Source organism: Muscardinus avellanarius, assembly GCF_963383645.1.
Source record: "Muscardinus avellanarius genome assembly, chromosome: 7".
Lineage (NCBI taxonomy): Eukaryota > Metazoa > Chordata > Mammalia > Rodentia > Gliridae > Muscardinus > Muscardinus avellanarius.
This window is the reverse complement of record NC_137793.1, coordinates 69,509,661-69,532,896: the sequence shown is the minus strand read 5'-3', so window position 1 is coordinate 69,532,896 and position 23,236 is coordinate 69,509,661.

Here is a 23,236-nt window from a genome sequence, read left to right as displayed (position 1 = left end):
ATATATCACAAGCTCTAGAATTTATGTCTCAAAGGGAAACTCTTTTGGATCAAAGGGATACTTTATCTTCAGCCCAAGAATGAAGGATAATAAGAATCTTCAGCCCAAGAAGCAGCATCCTCTTTGTCTCCGACAGGGCTTTCCTGAGCCTGAACTCCACCGGGGATTCAAAATGAGGTTGGTGCATGAGACTCAGGACATTTGTCATTATGCAGATTTCCTGGCCTGGGTTTAGAGTAAAGACTTCTTGAGGCTTCTGGTCTTGGCTCTGGTCACTTGGTGTGTGACTTTGAGTGAGTAACAAGCTCTCTAGCCTTTCTTTCTCATCTGTAAAATAAAGTGGTTTGATTTGATGTTCTTTTTTTAGCATTACGGAATTTTTTTATTGTTTATATACTTTTTGATATTTTCCAATCTTTCTGCTATAAACATATGTCACTTATTAGATTAGAATATAAAACCAAGGGTGGAATAAAAATTCAACTACATTTGATTTTTTTTTTTTTTTTTGGTGGTACTGGGGTTCCTGGAAGTACTTCTACCTCCGGGCTACACTCCCAGACCTATTTTTACATTTTTATTTGGAAACAGGGTCTCCTAAGCCAGCACGCGCGGCTGGCTTCGAACCTGCGCTATCCTCCTGTCTCTGCCTCCCAAGCGCGGGGATTACAAGCGTGCGCCACCACGCCCGGCAACATTTGATTTTTTAAAGTACATCTTAATGGAGTACAAGATGGTAGAGGCATACATGCACACATCACTCATTTGGCCCTTCTTCGATCCCCACCCCATTCTCTCCTTCCTTCCTCCTTCTCATGTTTATTAAGTAACTTACAGGGAAATAGAACTCGAGAACATTATGCTAAGTGAGATTAATCAGTCACAAAAAGTAAAAAATCGAATGCTCTCCCTAATATGCGGAAGCTAGGGAGAAAAAGGATCATAGGAGGAACTCTAGAAAAGGAAGGAGAAACCATAGATTTGAGTAAATGAGGTGACCTAACTGAGGGGAGAGGAAGAAGGCGGAAGGGGGAAATTCCCTAATGCACATGATGTACATTCATAAACATCAAAGTCAATCACTAAGCCGAACATAATGTGATATTCTCTAGGCTTCCTTTAAGGTCTTACACCTTCTTTTCCCTGGGGTGGCGGGGATGGTGAGTGATATTCACAGTGAACACTTGGTGTATTTGTCTTTCAGAAGATTCTTGCTGCCCAGATCAAGAAGAAAGACGACTTGTGTATCCACTTCACCCTGGGCCAGAGACATCAAGTAATCATGCTTGGCAGCTCTCAAATTTTCAACAATTAATTACAGAATGATCCTCATTTTTTGTGCTCCACCCCCACTGAGACAGAACATTCTTACTTCATGGAATTAATTTTCAAGGTCTCTTAGTTTTTCTTCTTGTGTGGCTGCCTCATCTAAGCAGATGGGGAAAGGGCAAGGTGTATGGCAAAGAGTAAATTCAAACATCATAAATATGAAAATATGAACATGGGATTGAAGGTGACCAGCTGAAATGGGCCATCGGCGATTCTGGGGATAGCTTTGTGTCCTGCTCCTTCTTGGGGTTTGCCTCTTTTGCTCTTATTTGAATGCTTAGGCTGTCTCCTAGCTTTTCTTGCTGCCTTCTGCAGAAAACAAGGCACATGTTACAATCTGATAATTGCCTCGGTTGCTACTGGTTCACTGGGCCCGCAGATAAGTGATGAGAGGTACTTTTCTCTTGGTGCAGCTAAGTTGCTATTAGAATGTGCTTTAAGTGCTTAGAATAAAGCAGTATATACAAGAAACCAATGGTAGCCTGGTGTGAAGGAGGCTATACAGGTAGTTAATTTATTTCAAATCACACCCAGGAAATTCAGTTTATCTGAACAAATACCCTAGGCCAGGAGGGAGAGCTGAGGGAGAGAAATAGGAGCTAGTAATAAAATGTTAAGTACTGCATGGCTGGATGAGGGCCGGACTGCGAGATCCAGGGACTGTTTAAATTATTATAGAATATAAACTCATTGGTGACATTTAATCCAGCCATATTTCCCGCAATTATTTCACCCTGGCAGGGTTTACTTTCCCATCAGTACTGGACCACAGAGCTGTCAGCTGGCGTTTTTGAAGGGTGAGTTGTTGCTCTAATGAGATATCAAAATCTGTTTATGGCTGTTTATCTAAGGCTCATCTTTCTTCTGAGGCAGCTTTCTTCTCTTGGGATTCTATTTGGGCATCTTTTCAATTCCCCAAACAGAACAACTGTCAGGATTTCATAAAGGGTAAGGATTCTGTCCATGTTAATTTTATAACCTATGACTATATCATAGTTATCTATCCAACTGTGTTAAAAATCATGCTTTATACATTCAAGATTTTTCAAAGTGTACCTAGCATCTGCATATGTATTATTTCCTATGCTAGTTTTAGATGATGCAATAATTATACATACTAATTATATGAATGGTGAAACCAGTACTTATACATACTAGGCAGTTTATAACGTGCCAGCTATTGTTCTCAGTAAAGGTCCCCAGGATGTGGATGTGGGTATTATTATTATCTCCACTTTACAGGTAGGGAAATTGAGGAACAGAAAGGTAAAGTAACTTAACCCAAATCATACAGCTCATACTCTTTATGGTACTCACTGAAGGCAAGAAAATGAGAGCCGCTTGGTGCTGGCAATGTTTAAGAGAGTTCTAATGAAAATTTTCCTTTGGTCTAATGAAAAATTTCCTCTGGTCTAGGTAGGGAGTTAGTTGCACCACTAGGGGAATATGGCAGTAAACCAACTGTGGCTCTCAGAAGGCTCAACATTTCCTTCCAATTGTGTGGGTTTTAGACGTACTTTTAGACAAAATCGGTGTTCTCCTCTCTGGTATGCTGGAGTTTTATTTCTAATCTGTGCCAAGTTTCCGAATGAAGCTGGTGCTCCAGGTTGTGCCTGTATCTTGGCATCTTTCTTGCCCTGACATTCCACTCCATGGCTTCTGCTTGGAGTGTGTGTCTTCCAGTTTTGAGGATTCCAAGCATAGGGAAGATGACTGGGCTGTGGGTTAGGCAAGAACTAGGGTCTGGTTCCAGTGTTGATGCTGGTGGTTCTGAGACTATGAACAAGTTCATGGCACATTAAGGCCTGGGATTTATCCTGTGAAAAATGAGGGGTAAAGTGTAATCAGATGATTTATTTATTTATTTATTTATTTGTGGTACTGGGGTTTCTGGAAGCCCTTCTACCTCCGGGCTACACTCCCAGACCTATTTTATATTTTTATTTGGAAGCAGGGTCTTTTAAGCCAGCAAGGCTGGCTTCTAACCAGCGCGATCCTCCTGTCTCCGCCTCCCAAGCGCGGGGATTACAAGCGTGCGCCACCATACCCAGCTTCAGATGTTCTTAAATCAGACTCCTGAAACTCTTCAGGGCTCTAGAAGGATGGGGAAAAAGAGCAGGTGAAGGCTGCTCATCACCTCAGTTACAAATGTTATGTTCTGAACTATCTGGTAATATTATATAGAAAATTGAGTTCCAATTATTTAAAATATGTAAAGAAAAAGTTTGAAAAAACCTAACAACTGAGTCAAATAGTATCCAATGTCAGTCTAGTCTATGAATCTAACTAGAAGGGCAAAGATCTCTCTCCTCCTTAGGATCTTCTGTGCCTGCCTCTGCTTGACCTAGGTTCTCTTGGGAAATGGCTTCAAGGCACTCATAGCTGTTTGGTCATTTGTCTTGTAAAGTTTTAGGCAATTTCCTCTGGTATTTTCTTGTTATAGCCAACACCAAGCTATATATGTCTCCTTTTTGAGCTGGAACTTGGATTGATTTGGAACTTATCAAGGAAGGTAACTGCCATTTTGACTCTCACTTTTACTTGTGTCTTTTTCAGAATATCACATAGGATAATCTGCCATACCTAGCTCTCATTTTTTTTTTTGTGTGTTGCTGGGGACTAAACCCAGGGGTATGCTACCTCCAAGCTACACTCCCAGCCCTAATTTTTATTCTTTAGTTTGAAACAGGGTCTCACTAAGTTTCAGAGGCCTCACTAAGTAGCTGAGGCTGGTTGTGAACCTGTGATCCTCCTGTCTTAGCCTCCCAAGTACTGGGATTACAAGTATGCACCAACATGCCAAACTCTAGCTTTTTCTATTATCTATCTTAACCAGCTCTATCTCTATCTATCTATCTATCTATCTATCTATCTATCTATCTATCTACCTACCTATCATCTATTATCTATCATCTATCATTTCGTATTTGATTATCTATCTCATTATTGTTTATTTGAAATAGCTTCATTCAATATCAATCTTGTTGACATATAATCTAGAAGGCGAGTGACTAAATTATCTCTCCCTCAGTAGGAGATAGCAAAGTTCACCTTGAACCACGGCCTGACCTCTTGGAAACAGAATGCATTTATTTGAGGAAGGGAGGGCACCAAAATTAAGTTACTTGCCTACTATAGGCATACAGACCTCATCTAAGGAGAGAGCTTAACTCATACAGTGCTATGAGACCATTGCTTTACATTGGAAACAGGGTCTCTTAAGCCAGCGAGGCTGGCTTTGAACCTGCACGATCCTCCTGTCTCCGCCTCCCAAGCGCGGGGATTACAAGTGTGCACCACCACTTTTTTGTGGTACTGGGAGTGGAAACCCGGGGCTTTCTACCTCTGGGCTATACTCCCGGACCTATTTTTTATACTTTATTTGGAAACAAGGTCTCACTAAGTTGCTGAGAGCCTTACTAAGTAGCTGAGGCTGGCTTTGAACCTGTGCGGTCCTCCTTTCTCAGCCTCCCAAGCACTGGGATTACAAGCATGTGCCACCACACCTGGCTTTGTTCTTTATTTTGAAACGGGGTCTCACTGAGTTGCAAAGGGCTTCACTAAATATTTGAGGCTGTCTGCGAACAGCAATCCTGCTCTCAGCCCTTTTTTATTCTTTTATTTTGAAACAGGGTTTCACTAAGTTGTGGAGGGTCTCACTGAGTAGCTGAGGCTGTCTTTGAACCTGCCATCATCCTGACTTGGCCTCTTACGTACTGGGATTACAAGGTGTGCCATCATGCCTGGCGTAAATATTGTATTAAAAATATTTTGGGCTGGGCGTGGTGGCACACGCTTGTAATCCCCGCGCTTGGGAGGTGGAGACAGGAGGACTGCGCTGGTTTGGAGCCAGCCTTGCCGGCTTAAGAGACCCTGTTTTCAAATAAAAAAATATAAAATAGGTCTGGGAATGTAGCCCGGAGGCAGAAGGGCTTCCAGGAACCCCAGTACCACCACACACACACACACACACACAAAAAAAAGGAAGTAATGGGAAGTGGGTGAGGGTAAAGTAACATTGTCCATGACTTGATATGTTGTTGAATCTGGGTGATATTTAATGCATGGGGACTCAGTCTATTCCCTTTTTTACTTTTGTATATGTTTCAAAGTTTCCATAATAAAATCCATCTTGAAGAAGACAACCTTACCCAGGCTTCAAGTAATCACTACAAAATTTTCAAATATTATTTCCACTATTTGATAAAATTTGACAGACACATGGAGAAAGAGAGAGAGAGAGAAGAAACCCTATCATATAGATAATGAGACAATAATCTGGATTTAGAGATATATACATTTTAAATATGGACTCTACATTTATGTAACTGAATATATAATTAAAATGCTAGTAGTAGACTGTAATAAAAACAGACACAAAAGGAAAATTGAGAACTATAACTATAATATCTGAAATTAAGAAATAAATATTTTTATTTTATTTTATTTTTTTATTGGTGCACTGTATTCATACATCATAGTGGGATACAAACTTTAGTAGACATACATGCACACATCGCCCAGTCAGCCCCCACCCGATCCCCACCCCATTCTCTCCCCATCCCTCCCTCCCATGCTTGGCTTAGTGGTTGACATCTAGTATTATAGCAATTTATCCAAAATTAAAAATGATAATCTCACATAACAGTTTCATTTGTCTAATACCAAGCTTTTGATGACTTAAAGATAACATTTCAATATTTCTTTTTACTTTCTTTCTTACCAGAGAATATTTTTTTTCTATTTTTTTAGGTGAAACTATCATATATTTATATATTTATTTTTCAGAAAAAAAATCTATCCTAATATGGAATATGGACTCTAGATACCCAAAACGATCTTGAAAAAGAACAAAGCTAGAAGATATATATTTTCTGATTTCAAACCATATAAAGCTACAATAATTGAAACAGTGTAGTACTATTCTAAAGGCAGATATATAAACCATTGGCGTTAAATAAAAGCCTAGAGCTAAATTCTTCCCTATATTGTCAAGTTATTTTTGACAAGGTTTCCACGAACATTTGGTGGTGGAAATAATAATCTTTTAACTAAATATTGTGGAAACATAATAATTACATGGAAAAGAAAAAAAAAGTTGGACCCTTACCTAATCCCATATAGAAATATTAACTCAAAATAAATAAAAGACCTAAATATAAATCTTAAGACTATAAACTTTTAGGAGAAAATTTGGGTCATAAAACCTCACAACATTGAAATTGGCAGTGATTTCTTGGATATGATTTCAATGGCACAGGCATCAGAAGAGTATACAAACTCCCTAAAAAATAAAAAAGATATTGTATATCCAAAGACAATGTAAACAGAGTTAACAGTTACTAATAGAATGGGATAAAATATTTCCAAATGCTATATCTGAAGATATATTAATATTCCAAATAGAAATCCTAAAAATTAACAACAATAAAGGCAAACAATACCATTTAGAGATAGGTAAAAGACTAACATAAGTAATGAATCTCCACAGATAACCAATCTTAATTGTCTGTTGGATGGAAACTCTTGTTTCTCTGGTTCTGGTGTGTGTTACCTATTTCTTCTTTGTAGTTAATCTCTTTGAGTATTTTCTCTAGTGCTGGTTTTGAAGACATAAATTCCTTCAGTTTCTGTTTGTCATGGAAGCTTCTTATTTCTCCATCTAATTTGATAGAAAGTTTTGCTGGGTAGGAAATTTTTGGCTGGAAAGTTGTTTTCTTTCAAAATTGGGAATATGTTACTCCATGCCCTTCTGGCTCTCATAACTTGGTTTGGGAAGTCTGGAGTGATTCTAATTGGTTTGCCTCTGAATGTCACTTGGCCCTTTGCTTTTGTTGCCTTTAAGATTCTCTGCTTGGCTTCCACATTGGTCATTTTGACAATTAAGTGGCGTGGGGATCCTCTTCTCCGATCCTGTCTAAAGGGAGTTCTATAAATTTCCTGGACCTGTGTATCAACCTCTTGCTCTATGTTTGGAAATTTTTCTGCTATTACTTCCTTGAAGAGATTGTTGATCCCTTTGGTTTCACCTTCTTTTCCCTCCTCTATTCCAATTATTCTTAGGTTAGCTCTCTTAAAATGGGCCCATATTTCTTCAATATCAGATTCCTGCTGTCGGATATGTTTTCCTAGATTAGAAACTATGCGTTTATTTTTGGAATGATCATCTTCTAAGAACGAGATTCTGTTCTCCATGTGGTCTAATCGGTTGTTTGTGCTTTGAATTGAGGCCTTTACTTCATTAATTGCATCCTTTATCTCTTTTTGGCTCTCTCTGAGTTCTTTTCGAAGCACCTCTATTATTTCTATAGTTATTTTCCTGATTTGATCTTCTAGAAATCTCTGATTTTCTGTTTTATCGGGTTCTGATGTTGTGGGGTTGTGGGCATTCATTGCTCCAGTATTATTCCTCTTTCCCATGATTTGGAAAGTTTGTGCCTTCTCTGGGTTCTTCCCTTGGGTCACTATGACTTCACTTAAGGTGTTCTGGATCTCGAGTCAGTAGTATCTCAGACCCCACTACTCCTTTACTGGGTTGTATCACATAGTCTCTGACCCAGAGAGTCAATAGAGGCTGCTTTAGACTGTGGGGGGGTGCCAGGTTGCAAGTTCTCCTATGGTGTGATATCTCTGCCACCGCCCCTCCCCCACTGGGTCAAGTCCCAGGGAGTACAGTACTGAGAATTCTCCTCTGTGGCCAGCAATTTGACTCACTGTTCTTGAGTACGCAGATGTAGCTGTACTGGATTCGGTGAATTCTCTGCTGCTTCCGCCGGTGGCAATATGGCGCCGCTACTATGCCGTCAGCCGTGAGGCTGGCGTATTTCTTCTTGGTTTTGATTTCCACTCTGAATCCCTGCAGCGTGGGCTGAGCTCAGCCACTGGGAGCTTTAGATTTTACCTGCGGCGAGAAATATCGCCTGGCTGTTCTGCAGCGGCTCACCTCAGCTTGCTGTAGCCGTCTGGTGAAGTCGCCGCTGCCGCCGGCAGTATGGTGCTGCTGCCGCATCCTCGTGCGTTAGGGCCATGTATCTCCTCTGTGGCTCTGAGCTCTGTTCTCAGTCCGCTTTCTCTCTGGAGCCTGGTGATTTTTTTGTTTCTCTGGTGATGGTGTTTTCTGGCTATGAAAGGCGCTGATTTTGTGGTAATGGAGATTGGTTGTTAGCGGGGATCTTAAGCCCCGCTTTTCTCGGTTGCCATCTTCCCGGAAGAAGAAATAAATATTTTAAGAAGGACATAATGGCAAATACCTGTAATCCTGGTATTTGGGAAGCTGAGAGAAAAAGAATTACAGCAACTCAGTGAAGCTTTTGGAAACTTTGCAAGACCCTCTCTTTCCAGATAAGAAAAAAAAAAAAAAAAAAAAGGGCTGGAAGTGTATCTCAGAAGTAGAATGCCCCTGAGATCAATCCCTAGCACCATAAGAAAAAAATGTATTTTAACAGTAGGTTAAATACAGATGAAGAACTGATAAAAGGACTAGAAGATAAATAATTAGAAACATATAGACTTAAGTAGGGAGTAAAGGATAGAACATACAGAAAAAAAAGAGCAAATACAATTTGAATTTCAGGAGAAAAGAACATAAATGAGGCATAGAAATGTTTAAAAAGATAAAAAGACATAAAAATTCCTATACTACCAAACAGCATCAAGTTCAGATTCAAGAAGTCCTATATCACAAAATTGTCTATGTACAAAGAATTTACTCCTTGATGTACCAGAGTAAATCTTAAAAAAACCAAAGACAAGAACACTTGAAAACAATTAGAAAAATCATGAAAAGAATGCTCAAAGGTACAAGACTTACAGCTGATTTCTCAAAAGACATAATAAAAACCAAGACAGTGGTACAGCTTGTTCAGTTTGGGAAGAAAATAACTGTGGACTTAGTGTTCTATACCCACAGAAAGTATTTCTTAAAATAAGAATAAGAGTCATGTTCGGATAAGAACGGAAATAGTTTATTGTCAGCAGACTAGACTAAAAAGTTTTGAGTGAGTTTTACAGGCAGAGAAAAATTATGCCAGGTTAAATAATAATAGAATGTAATACATAGTAATAGAATAGATAAATACATGAAAATATATATACTATTTTTTTTCCAGTACTGGGGATGGAACCCAGGGGCATTTTACCTCTGAGCTAAATCCCTAGGGCTATTTTTTATTCTTTATTTTGAAACAGGATCTCACTGAGTTGCAAAGGGCCTCACTAAGTAGCTGAGGCTGTCTACAAACCAGGATCCTCCTGTGTGACTCTCCCAAATGGTGGGATTACAAGCGTGCGCCACCATGCCAGGCTGTACTATTGTTTTTGTAAAATTATAATGAAGTCCAAAAAAAGTAGATACAGAGTTTAAAATATTAAGTCCATGCTTTATTTTGAGAAGTAAAATCTCTAACTTATTTTAAAATTTTCGGAGTTAGAAAATGATGTTTAAAATCTTAAGGCAATCATTAAGAAATAGTAAATAATGTATAAGTAACAAGCTAATAGAGAAAAAAATGAAACTCTAAAATCCTTATTAATACTTCTAAGAGAAGACATGAAAACAGAGTAAAAGAAAACATAATAATTAAGATAAATATAGAAAATATAGTAGGATGACAGTTTTTAGTAAAAATATATTGGAAGGTACATTAAGTATAATTGGAATAAATGTTATACTTAAAAGATTATGACAATAGGTTAAACTGAAAACTCAAACCAATTATTTGATGCCTACAACTAATAAGTCTTAAATATAAAGATACAGATATTTTGAAAATAAAATTTAAAAAGGTATAATATGCAATTTTGATCTAAAGTGAGCTAAGTGGCTATATTAACACTAAAGAAAGTAGACACAAAGACAAGAAGTATCACTCTAGCTAAAGAGGGATATTTGATAACAATAAATGTCAATTCATCACTATTGGTAAAATATTCTTCACTATTCATGATAATTCATCACTATTTTTTTTTTTTTTGGTGGTACTGGGGTTCCTGGAAGCCCTTCTACGTCCGGGCCACGCTCCCAGACCTATTTTATATATTTTTTTAATTTGGAAACAAGGTCTCTTAAGCCAGTGTGGCTGGCTCTGAACCAGCGTGATCCTCCTGTCTCTGCCTCCCAAGCGCGGGGATTACAAGCGTGTGCCACCACGCCTGGCATAATTCATCACTATTAATAAAATATATGAATAAACCTTTAATATAGGACTATTCTTAAACTGTATATAATTTACAATATAGCCTAAAAAATAAAATAAAAATTGACCAAATCAAAAGGAAAAGTAAGCAAATCCATAAATTTGGAGTGTTCAAATTCTCAGAATCTAGTTGTGAAGATTGTCAAGAATCAATTGTACTTTTCTTTCAGATATAACTACTAAAAGGTCTTTTGTGTGCACTTAGTATTCTTTTTCTCTTGAATATGTTTTTGAGTAAATAAAAAAAAAGATTGTTGAATTTTTTGTTCTGATATGAAATGCACGTTATTTTCTCAGAGAGCTCTATCAATATGCAATGAATGAACTTCTTTTTTCTTGTCCTCCATACCTTAGTAGAGACTCAATTTATCTTTACTTCTTAATTCACAGAATGTTGTTATCATTGGTACAAGGTCGTTTTCTTATTTAAATTCCTTTCATTTTCTCCTCCTTTTTCAACATCTACTCTCACAGTCTCAAAATCTAGCCTTCTTGTCTTCTCTCCTCTGTTATCCTGGAAACTACACTTTTCAGAATCTCTTGGGAGTTTTACTTTATATTTTGCCAATGAGAGGCTTTAGTGAAATATTGGAAAGCAGAATAGATGCAGATGTCATAACTCTTCTGTACCTATGGACTGCAAACAGCAGGGTTTGGATGGATGAGACTGTGCAGCATTTTACTGCAGTAGCAGTGAATGTCAACAGTGATTTCCAGCTGTTTTTGACCTGGTTTGATAGGAACCTACTACCTCTCTGAAAGGCAGAAACATCCTTTCTTGGCCTTTGTGTCTCTGTCCAATCCATCAATTTTAAAGTACCTAATTCCCTGTATCCAATCCTCAGTATGTTAATGTTTTGCTATAGAACTGACCAACAACTTCTATTAGTTTTCTCTGTCGGTTAACTGTGTGATGATGTTTGCAAAAATTAATAATTCCCCTCGTTCCTGTATACTCACCTCTTTGTAATGAGACTTTGCCATCTATTCCACCAAAAGGATTTCTTGTTTCTCCACTCCTTGCATCTGGATTTGGCAATGTAACTTGTTTTGGTCTGTGGGGCCATTAACAAATATAATCCAAACAGAGGCTTGAAAGGTGTCTGTGCATTGGGATTTGTGCCCTTTTGCTGCTGGGAATGACTGTCACCATTCAAGCTGGCTTACGCTCACCTACTGGTGGATGAGTGACCACGGGAAGAGAAGCCTCCAGTGTCTCAGGAAAAACCTGAGATATGTGAATAAAGCTATCATAGGTTTTTTAATCCTTAATCCCAAATAATTGCCTGATAGACTTGGGACTCTTAGAAATAATATTGTAGTTTTAAACCCCTCTTTTGGGGGGATTAGTTATGCACAATAAATTAATTAAATATAGATTGAAGCCTGAATCCTGCTCTGTTTGCTAGTAAACAAATTGAGGGTATAGAAGTTGTTAACTAAGATCCTAATCTGGTTTCCAGAAGGGGTCCAAATGCATCCTCTTTATCAATGGATGAAAAAAAAATTTGTAAGGAAGAGCACTGAAATTCTTTGAAAGCTCTGTTGTGACCTTCCTTTGCAAGTTGAGATGAAAGCAGAAGATACTGTATTGAAATATACTACCTCCAGCAGCAGAGGCCAGGGAGCAGTATTTAACTACCAGAAACCTGAAGGGTATAGGTTAAAAATATGGGGAGCAAAGTTGAAGCTGTATAGTAATGGTTCAACTCTCATAAATCTTTGATGTTATTAAATTAATCATAATTTCTTAGAAAACAATAGATGGGAAACTATGAAAATATTATTTGGACAGATAAGTAAAAAATAATTTGATTCATTGCAATAGGGAGTTAAGGACCCTCATCCAGTTCTCATTCTTGACTGTGTTTATAGACTCCCTTGGAGTAAGTGGGGTAGTGATCCCTTGGAGAAAGAATCTGGTGGTCTTGTTGCAAAGTATTTATCATAAATATCTTCTTAATATTCTTCAAGGAGGCTTTTAACAATTTATCAGGTGACTTTTTACTGGGGAAAGAGAAGTAAGCTGATTTTTTTGAGATTGTTGAATATCAGATTCTGGCTGATACTAGTCATTAGATACCTCATTAACCACTACAGTTGTGTGATGAATAGAACACATGAGTCAGCCTCACAATGGCAGATTAACTTCATTTCTTGAATACATAATTAGGACAGACATACTTGGCATTATCCCCACATTGACTCTTTGACCCATGGAGTCAGGGATATAACATTAGGAAAGAACTAAGTAGAAGCCCCTGAAGTAGCCTCTTCATACCAATAAGCTCATACCAGTAATGAGCTTATTGATATATCCATATCAGAAACCAAGAGATCAGTACCACTATCAAAGGCTTGAGTGACAGACAGGTGATGATTTCTACCATTTTTTAAAAAATGTTTCTTAATTTTCTCTTTTTTTACTGGTGTATATTAAACATTAAATAAAACAGAATGATGTGTTTAATGGTGGAATATTTGCTTATACATAAAAATATCATAAGGAATGTAACAGTTGAAATAATACCATGAATTTATACAAAATTATCAATTCAAATGTCAAGACACCTTGAGGAGGGTGAGAGAAGGGAGAGAGACCTGGAAGGGAGGGTACCAAGAGCCATACGCATGTATTTTTCTGTTCCTCTCTACCCAAATATGACATAAAATTATGGTACACCAAATAAAAAAAATCTTTTAATCAATATGACTTCCCAGTATGTTCCCTACTCTTTCATCCTCCTTCCTCTAATCTCCTTCCTTACTTCGCTAAGAGGAAGAAAGCCTACTGGTCTACCTTCTAATTTTTTTTTTTTTTTCAGTACTGGGGATGGAATGCAGAGGCATTCTATCTCAAACCTACACCTCCATCCCAATTTTTTAATTCTTTATTTTGAAACAGGGTTTCACTGAGTTGAGAAGGGCCTCACTAAGTAGCTGAGGCTGGCTACAAAACCACGATCCTCCTGTTTCAGCCTCCCAAATGCTGGGATTACAAGTGTGCACTACCACACCCGGCTCTCTCTTCTAATTTCATTGGGCACTCCTCTTTGATTTTAGAAAAAATATACAATACTTTTATCTCTAAGTCTGACTTATTTATCTCAAAGTTATTACCTCCAGTTCTATCTATTTTCCAGCAAATGACACCACACCTGACTTGCAGAAGGATTTTTTTTTTGGTACTGAGGATGGAGTGGGTTCTTGTCAACTTGAAGCAGTTGAGAACATTCAAGTCTTTGCTAAGGCAACAGTATTTTGCATAAGCAGATGACTTAGGCTGCCATAACAGTTCCTTTTGCCACATTACAGTTTTCTCTGAGTACACTTCTAATTTTATATATACACGGGAAATTCTTTAATATCAATTCAGAAAGCAAAATTGAGCTCGGCTTACATATGGTTTCCCATAATATGTTGGCACCATCTGGAAATGGATTATAGTGCTGCAGTCCCACTCAGGGTTTGTACTGCAGGGATAAGTAAAGGCAAATAGGTCAGAATAATTTCCTCAGTGAGCATAACTACATCTGGTGGCTTCCTTTGGCTAAGTGGAAGAATGTCTACAAATAAGATTTCATGGGCAGACGCTAGTCTTTTTTGCCAGGGACTTGGTAGGACTGGTGACACAGAACTATGGAAAAATAATACAAGAGTGAAGGTCCAAAATGGGAAGGACAAGGCATTTGTGCCCCATGTGAAAGTTCACGAAAGGCCACTTACTGTAGGGAAACTTGAAGAGGACAAGATGATCTTCGCCCATGGATGTCATTCAGCTTTTCCTCCAACCACTGTAGTTTCTGTTCAATGAACTCAAAAGTCAAGTCACCATAGTGATAGCAATGCAGGTTGTAAATGGGGTCAGTAACATGGACTTCCATCACTCTGGCTAAATCTACCCTGTGCCACTGCTGGGTCCCAATCTGCTAATAGTGGAATCCAAGTCTAAGCCTGATAAGTTGTCATTTTTCAGATAGACACCTACTGGTGGTCTGTTTATACTGGATTACTTATATCATAAAGAGTAGAAAATTTTGACATTGAAATAGACATTTATTTTAGACCTGGATTTGCTTTTCCTGCCTACAGTACTTTTGCAAGCTTCGGCATCTGTGGACTTAACAAATGCCTTATTGACCACATGGCATTCCATTCAATATTGTTTTTGACCAAATAACTAATTTTACAATGAAAAAGTATGGTAATACTTTCATGCCCACAAGATTTACTGATCTTATTTTGCACTCCGTCTCACAGAAACATCTGTTTTTATAGAATGGTAGTGTGGCTTAGTGAAGACATGATTACTGTTCCCTGGAAAAGCAAAGCTCTTGTGGGTGAAAAGATGTCCTACAAAATGACATACTTTGCACCAGAGACCCTCCATGATGCATGCTCCCCCATAGATATGATACTCTTGTATAGGAGCTAAGGGGGTATAGAGGGGAAGGTTTCTTGCAAAAGTTTTCCTAATAACCATTATTCCTCATGGGGAACTTGCAAAAATTTTCTTCACATGCCTGCATCTCTGGGCTCTGTTGGCTTAAGCGATCTTAGTTTCCCAGTGAAAATAGTTTGTTTTAGGAGACAGTAAAATTAAATAAAATTTATTCCACTTGTTTTATTCATGTCATTGAGAAGAGGTGAGATTACTGTTCTGTATAAAGTGACCAATCCTCAAATAGGGCTGCTGCTTTAAAATAGGGCCAAGAAGGCACATGTGTGTATTTCAGGGAAATTTTTTTTTTTTGAAACTATTAGTACTTACATGTTACTGAAAAATTCAGTGGAAGATGTTGGCAGCCCAAGTCAGACAGGACTTCTAATGATTCAGAGCCTTCAGAAATAGAGCTTTGGGTTACTGTATCAGGTCTAGAACCATGACCATGGCCAGGTGGAATGGTAGCCGAGGACTTAGGGAACAGGGAACAGGTAGTGGAATGAGTTACAAATATCAATTCTAATCTTGGGATCAGTTGTAGAAATGACATATGGCAGCTATCCATTTTTTATCTTATGTATCTTTATTCATCTATATTAAGTGATACAGAATTTCCATCCCCCATCCAATATTTTCCATAAGGTGTGCTGTGGGCGATGTATTAGTTAGCTCTGTGTTACCACAATGTAGAACCTGAGGTAATTAATTTGTAAAGATGAAAACTTTATTTGGGTTTATGTTACTGGAGGTTCCAGGCCTCGTGCTACTGGCCCATTGCTCTGGGCCTGGGGTCAGGGCAGCACATCATGGCAGGGGTTCATGGTGAGGTAAACCCTGACATCAAGAGCCAGGAAGCAGAGAGGAGACAGGAGACCAATACAACCCCCTCCAAGGGCACACCCCAGTGACCTGAGGACCTCGCACTAGGCCCACCTCTGAAGGACACACTGCTTCCCAGTCGTCCCACCCTGGGGACCAAGCCTTCAACGGGGACCTCTGGGGACACTCCACTCCCACTTAGTGCACAGTATTTAGATTAACTACATGATCGAGGAGGATGGTAACAATAGCAATGTGACATTTGGGGACTTTTTTGTGGAGGGAGTGAATGCTTTTTTATTTGCATGAAGGATAACTGTCATTGTAGGAAAAAAAACATGTTGTTTCTAGTATTATTGCTTAGAGGTTAAATGTAGAAGGATATGAGAAAACATACAACCCTTGGCTTTCTGAGTCTAGCTAATCTCACTTAGCGTGATACTCTCTAGTTCCATCCTTTTTCCTGCAAATAACATTATTTTGAAAGGGGGTTGGAGGAAGGAGGTGAGGAGGGGGAAGAAAGCTTGAGGAAGGGAGCATAGACGAAGGTATCGCTACCAACCTCACTAATAGGTACGGAGAGGTAGGGAATGGGGCAACCAGGGGAAAGACCCCAAGTGCTGTGTGCATGTGTGTCTGAACCTCATGACCATGTAGAATCACTACACACCAACAAATGCAGATTGAAAATAGAAGGATGTGTATGCAACAAACAATTCTCTTGGCACTGGAGACCACTCTTAAGCTCTTCCACATATTCTGAAGTCATTGAGCTAGAATTACTAAATTACAAGGCTAGAAATTACTTGCCCTAGATTCCCTTATTAGAAGGATTCCAGTTTATGTTCCCACTAGATGGTCAGCCTTCCCTTTTTGGTTTGTGGTTTCACTTTTATCATATGACAAGTACACATACACACACACACCACATACGTTTCTCAGTTCTCTGTCCCATTATCTGTTCCAGAAATAAGACCTCCTCCTCCTCTTCCTTCTCCTCCTCCTCCTTCTCCTCCTCCTCCTCCTTCTCCTCCTCTTCCTCCTCCTTCTTCTCCCCTCCCCCTCCCTTCTTCTCTCCCCCTCCTCCCTCTCCTCCTCTTCCTCCTCCTTCCTCTCCCTCCTCCTCTTTCTCTTCTCCTCCTCCTCCCCCTCCTCCTCTTTCTCTTCTCCTCCTCCTCCTTCTCCTCCTCTTCTTTCTTGTGGTACTGGAGATCAAACCTGTGTCATTCTTACTCTGAACTCTATTCTCAACCCTTTTCTTTTTTTTTTTTTTTTTTTTTTTGGTTTTGTAACAGTGTCTCTTTAGGTTGCTGAAAGTCCTGCTAAATTGCTGAGGCTGTCTTTGAACTTGTGATTCTTTTGTCTCAGCTTCCCAAGGATTGGGTGCGCCTCCACACCTGGCTGCAGTTTCTGCTTTGATTAATAAGAATTTATAATAATTGAATATTTGCTAGAAATTGTTAGATATGTTACTTTAATTGACATTTATATTTTTACTCCCAAAGGAAAACATTTTCCAAAGGCTTCTATTTCCATCTTCTTTTTTTGCTAAATTACCTATTCATGCCTCCTGTCCACTTTTATTTTTACACTTTGTATCTTTTTCTTCTGCGGAATAAGAATTTATATCTTAGTAATCTTTGTTGATAATACTAATGAAAGAATTCTTTTGCTCTTAACATAAAACTGACAGTTGTATTACTGTTAGGAGTATTGAAAACAATGTGATTTATTGGTAAGGAATTAGGGGTGTTGTGTGTGTGTGTGTGTGTGTGTGTGTGTGTGTGTGTGTGTGTGTGTGTGTGCATGTGTGCGTGTGTGCATGCCTGCATGCATGCTCCCACTCCCACGCATGCTAGGCAAGAGGACAGATAATAAGGGCTAGGAGGTCCTCTAGTTTGGCCATTTTCAATTGAAGGATCAGAAAAATTCAACCTTTTTTCTAACACTTGCTGTCATCAGAATTCAACCTGGACTCCAGGGTTCTAATGCCTTGGCCTTTTTTGGCATACCCTTCCTTGGCCTCTCCCTGGGGAGGACAGGCTGAAGACTGGTTGGAGGCAGCAGAGGGATGAGCCAGCGTGGTGGGGAAGGAGAGACTCCTGGGGGCCTGCTGGGAGGAGCTGAGACTCTAAATAGAAACATTGCCTCTCACGGATTTCAGCTGCAGTCCTTCGTTTTCGGCTTCATATTTTCTCTGTATGCATCACTTTCATGGCATCTGGGTCCCCCACAGCCTTTGGCTGCTAATAGCACGGCCCGGAGCTGAGTTATGCAGTAAGTGAGAGCAGACCCAGAGAGAAGCCCCCGGGAGAGCGGGCATGTGTGAGAGCACCTGACGCCCACCTGCCCGGGGCCTTGGTGAAAGGGCCAAGCTTTCTAGGGAGTGTAAGTACCACAGAATGTTCCGGAAAACCTTGAGATCCCGGAGGAAAGGTACTTTTGTGGAAATAGTTGTTCTGAGAGAGGCAGACGGCAGGGCTGAAGAAGGGAGGTGGGTCTCTGCTGGAGGTGGCGGTGTTAGGGAGGAGGGACCCTCCGTGGGGTGTCTGAGGGCGGGGTTTATGGTGATGATGTGAGCAATATTAACACCACTGCCTCCACCATTTACTGGGGATTAGTATATGCCCGCCTCGTGATAAACGCTTTCTATCTGCGATCTCATTGAATGTTGTCCTGGTGTTGGAGGAGACACGGGAGTTAACCAAAGCCACTAAAAGAAGACAAAGTCCTACTGAGGACAGGGCTGGGATCCCAACCTGCCTCTAAATGACTCTACAGCCCATACTTCCAAACACAAACCGTGCTACATTACTGTGTTTTCTTTTTCTCTTCTTATTAGGCTGTACTCTAAAACCGGAAGGTCTTGTTTCTAACCGTTAAGCTCAGACCAAGACCATCCTGCGACCACTACATATAGCACAGGGTGTGGTGTTTTTCCCTTTCTGACTTCTGTACCAATCATGTATTGATTCTTATTTAATGCACTCAGTCCCCTTCCTTCCTTTCCCCTTCCTTCCTTCCTTCCTTCCTTCCTTCCTTCCTTCCTTCCTTCCTCCCTCCCTCCCTCCCTCCCTCCCTCCTTCCCTTCCCTTCCCTTCCCTTCCTCCTTTCCCTTCCCTTTCCCTCCTTCTTCTTCTTTTCTTTCTTTTTTTCTTCCTTCTTTCTCTTTTTTTGTGGTTTTGGGGCTTAACCCAGGGCTACTACATCTGAGTAACACCTCCAGCTATATTTCATTTAATGGTATTGGGAATTGAACCCAGGGGCATTCTACCTCTGAGCTATACCCCAGCCCTATTTTACTTTTCTTTTTTTTTTTTTTTAAATAAGGTCTCATGGCTGGGTGTGGTGGTGCACTTGGGAGGCTGAGACAGGAGGATTGCACAGGTTCAAAGCCAGCCTCAGCTACTTAGTGAGGCTCTCAGCAACTTAGTGAGACCCTGTTTCCAAATAAAATATAAGAATAGGTCTGGGAGTATAGCCTGAAGGTAGAATGCCTCTGGGTTCCATCCCCAGTACCACAAAAAAAAAAAAAAAAAAAGTCTCACTAAGTTGCTGAGGGTCTTACTGCATTGCTGAAGCTGTCCTTGCAACTGTTACCCTCTTGCCTCAGCCTCCCTAGTACTGGGATTACAGGCTTGTGTCACCATGAGCTTAGTACTGCAACAAAACAAAACAAAGCCTCATTCTCCTTGTGTGAGATCACAAAATTTATTCTCTCTGAACCCATAAGCAGAAGGTTCACTCATCCTGTCCACCTCCCCCTCATGCCAGACACACCGCCGTCTCTGATGACAGAGGCCTTATACGGCTTCAGCTTACTCTTTGAAATGATAATGTAAAGGCAGTGTCAAGGAGAGAAGAGACCAAGACACTTGAAGACTCAGACCTTCATTTCCTCATATATAAATCAGGCATATCAGTGAGACATACTAACCTGGTTGTTATGGAAATGAATGAAGACATTCTTATGAACAGCTTTTTAAAACTAAAGACTAAGCCAGGAGTCATGGCACATACTTCTAATACCAGTACTTGAAAGTCTGAGACAGAAGGATTGCAGGTTTGAGGCCAGCCCCCAAACTTAGCAAAACCCTATTTCAAAATAAAATTTTAAAAGGGCTGGGAGTAGAACTCAGAGATAGAATGCCCCTGGGTTCAATCTCCATGAACAAACAACTGAAGAATGATATATAAATACAGTTATGGTTATAGTTATGTTGGTGAAGCTAAAATGATATATATCCTAAACCAAGTTTTATCCTGTCTGGCTTAGCTCAGCCTCTGACTGTCGCATCCCACCTTCATGGCCTTCTGGTGCTCTCTGGACAACTCTAGTATAAATCCCATGCTCTACTCTAACACGAGGGAGTCATGTGGGAAGAACGCAGGAGTCATGCTTTCACGTCTTTGCTCCCTGATAAGTAAGTAGCATTTAGTAGGTGCCTGGTAGTCAGTTACTAAGTGAGTAAAAGGAGTGAATGAAAATTTGCACTTAGCCGGGCGTGGTGGCGCACGCTTGTAATCCCCGCGCTTGGGAGGCGGAGACAGGAGGATGGCGCAAGTTCGAAGCCAGCCGTGCTGGTGTAAGAGACCCTGTTTCAAAATTATAAAATAGGTCTGGGAGTGTAGCCCAGAGGTAGAAGGGCTTCCAGGAACCCCAGTACCACCCCCCCAAAAAAAGAAAATTTGCACTTAGAAAACCTTTTCGACTCTGAATCCTACAGTGGGACCAGCATGGTAGGGAAAGGAACTCCCTTCCTTCTTTCCTTCCTCCCTCCCTTCCTTCCTTCCTCCCTCCCTCCCTTCCTCCCTCCCTTCCTTCCTTTCTTCCTTCCTTCCTTCCTTCCTTCCTTCCTTCCTTGCTTTTTTCCTCCCTCCCTCCCTCCTCCCCCTCCTGTTCCACCACCACCTCCTCCTCCTCTTCTTCCTCGTTCTCTCTGCCTGGATGTTCATTCACCACCTTAAAGGCTGAGAACTGGAGTACGTCACCCTCACGTTCCAGTCCCGCTCTAGAATTTTATGATGCCACGAAGCGGGTTGAGTAACAAAGCAACTAAACATGTAAGACGTTCCACCCGAGCTATAAAATGCCCCCTTTTTGATTTTACACAAAGCTGGAACTATTTCTCCCTAGTTACTCATGTTTTATGTATTTTAAAGATAAAACAAGGACAAAAACAAGTAGCAGCATCTGCCCTGCACATTTCTCTCCCTCTGACGTCCTTGGGATATTTTCTTCTCTGCTATTTTTTGTCAGATCACATACATCTGAGAATTAAAGAATAAATGCTTCATTTACTGCTAAACAGCTTTCTGGGTTGCCTGTGAATAGACAGAGGAGGGAGAGAGGGGAGCGAGGCCTGCGTCCTGTAGCCCTCCTGTTCCAGTGGAGCCGCAGAGCTGCAGGCAGGAGCCCCAGCTTCCTCCAAGCTATGGGCTCCTTAGGCATGGGGGCCTCATGCTTACAGGGAAATCACAGTCCCTGCCTTGCCTTCTTTTCTCGTGTGTGTGTGTGTGTGTGTGTGTGTGTGTGTGTGTGTGTGTACGTACAGGAGACTCAGCTTTGCATAATCTTAGAAGATGATTTGAGCAACCCACCTTGGAACCGCAGGGCAGGGATTTGCCAGGAAGAAATTTGATGAGGGAGTGTTAATCAGGGTTAAAGAAGCTCTGCAGATTTGCGACAGAAACTCCTTTTGTATTTTAAGTTTTATACTTTTACTAGATGCAATGTAATTATACAGTGTAGTGAGATTCAAAGTGATACACACATCTACGTCCATGTCACTCGGGTATTCCCCTCTGTATACCCACCTCTCCCCTTCTTCCTCCCCACACATGTTAATGAGGTTGGTGGGGGAATCTTCCTGTTTGACATGACCTTATTGGAATGGTTCCCTTCCTCAATCCTCATTTTCCCCCTTCTCCCCTTCCTCTCCCAATCCCCTTACTCTATTTTACTTTTTTCCCCCTCTGCATTTGACTAAAGTCTCTTTTGCTTCCTATTTTCTATCTTCCACATATGAGAGAAAACATAGAATCCTTGAGTCACTTAATAAAATATTCTCTAGCTCATCCATTTACCTGCAATTGACATAATTTTGTTCTCTTTATGGCTGAGTTCAATTCATTGTGTGTATATACCATATTTCCATTATCTATTCACTTGTTGACAGACATCGAGGTTGGTTCCATAATCTGGCTATTGTGACTTGTGTTGTAAACATGGCTGTGCACGTATCACTATAGTGGTCTAACTTCATTTCCTTTGGATAGATATTAAGAAGTGGTGCAGCTGGATCTTAATGATAGCCCCATTCCTAGACTTTTGAGGAACCTCCAAACTGATGGTTGTACTAATTTGCACTCTTGCCAGCAATGTATCAAGTTTCTATTTCCCCACATTCTTGCCAGCATTTATTATTGTTTATGTTATTTTTTTTAAATTTAATTTAATTTTCAAACATTTTTGATATTTTTATTTTTACGTGGATCATATTAAAAATGGCATCCATTCACACTGTGCTTGGTGCTCTCCCCCCTTCCCCTTCCCCCCTCCCAGCCATGAGTGTCCAGGTTGACCATGCTACATTCACACTTATATACATGGTCGAATGTAGCTCCTCTATTAATCAACTTCAGTCTTCTTCGTCACCTACCCTTCCATTTCAGCTTTGCTGAGGTTTCCCCTCCATTATCTGGAGTCCCTCTAGTATTTCTAATAGTCCCTACTTTGGGCATATTAGAGAAACCATATGTCCCTTCTCTTTCTGTGCTTGGCTGATCTCACTTAACATAATGTTCTCCAGGTCTTTCCATCTTCTCGCTAATGACATGATTTTGTTCTTCCTTAAAGCTGAGAAGAATTCCATTGTGTGTATTTCCCATAATTTTGCAATCCATTCATCTGTTGATGGAGACCTAGGTTGGTTCCATATTTGGGCTATTACAAATTGTGCTGTTATGAACATGGGTATGCATATGTTACTGTAGTTCTCTGACTTCAACTTCTTTGGAAAGATACCCAGGAATGGTATAGCCGGGTCATATGGTGGATCCATTCCCAGTTTTCTAAGGAATCTCCACACTGATCTCCATAGTGGCTGAACTAGTTTGCACTACCACCAACAGTGTAAAAAAGTTCTTCTTTCCCCACATCCTCACCAGCATTTGTTGTTATTTGATTTTTTTTATGCCTGCCACTCTGATTGGAGTTAGATTGTTTATGTTCTTGATGTTTGTTATTCTAATACTCCTTAAATTTTTTTTTTATTGGTGCATTGTATTTATTGGTACATCTTAATGGAGTACACGATGGTAGAGACATACATGCACACATCACCCAATCAATCAGCCCTTACTCAATTCCCACTCCATTCCCTCTCCCCTCCCTCTTTCTCAGGTTTAGCTTAGTGATTAACCTTGATATGTCTGTGAATGTACATCC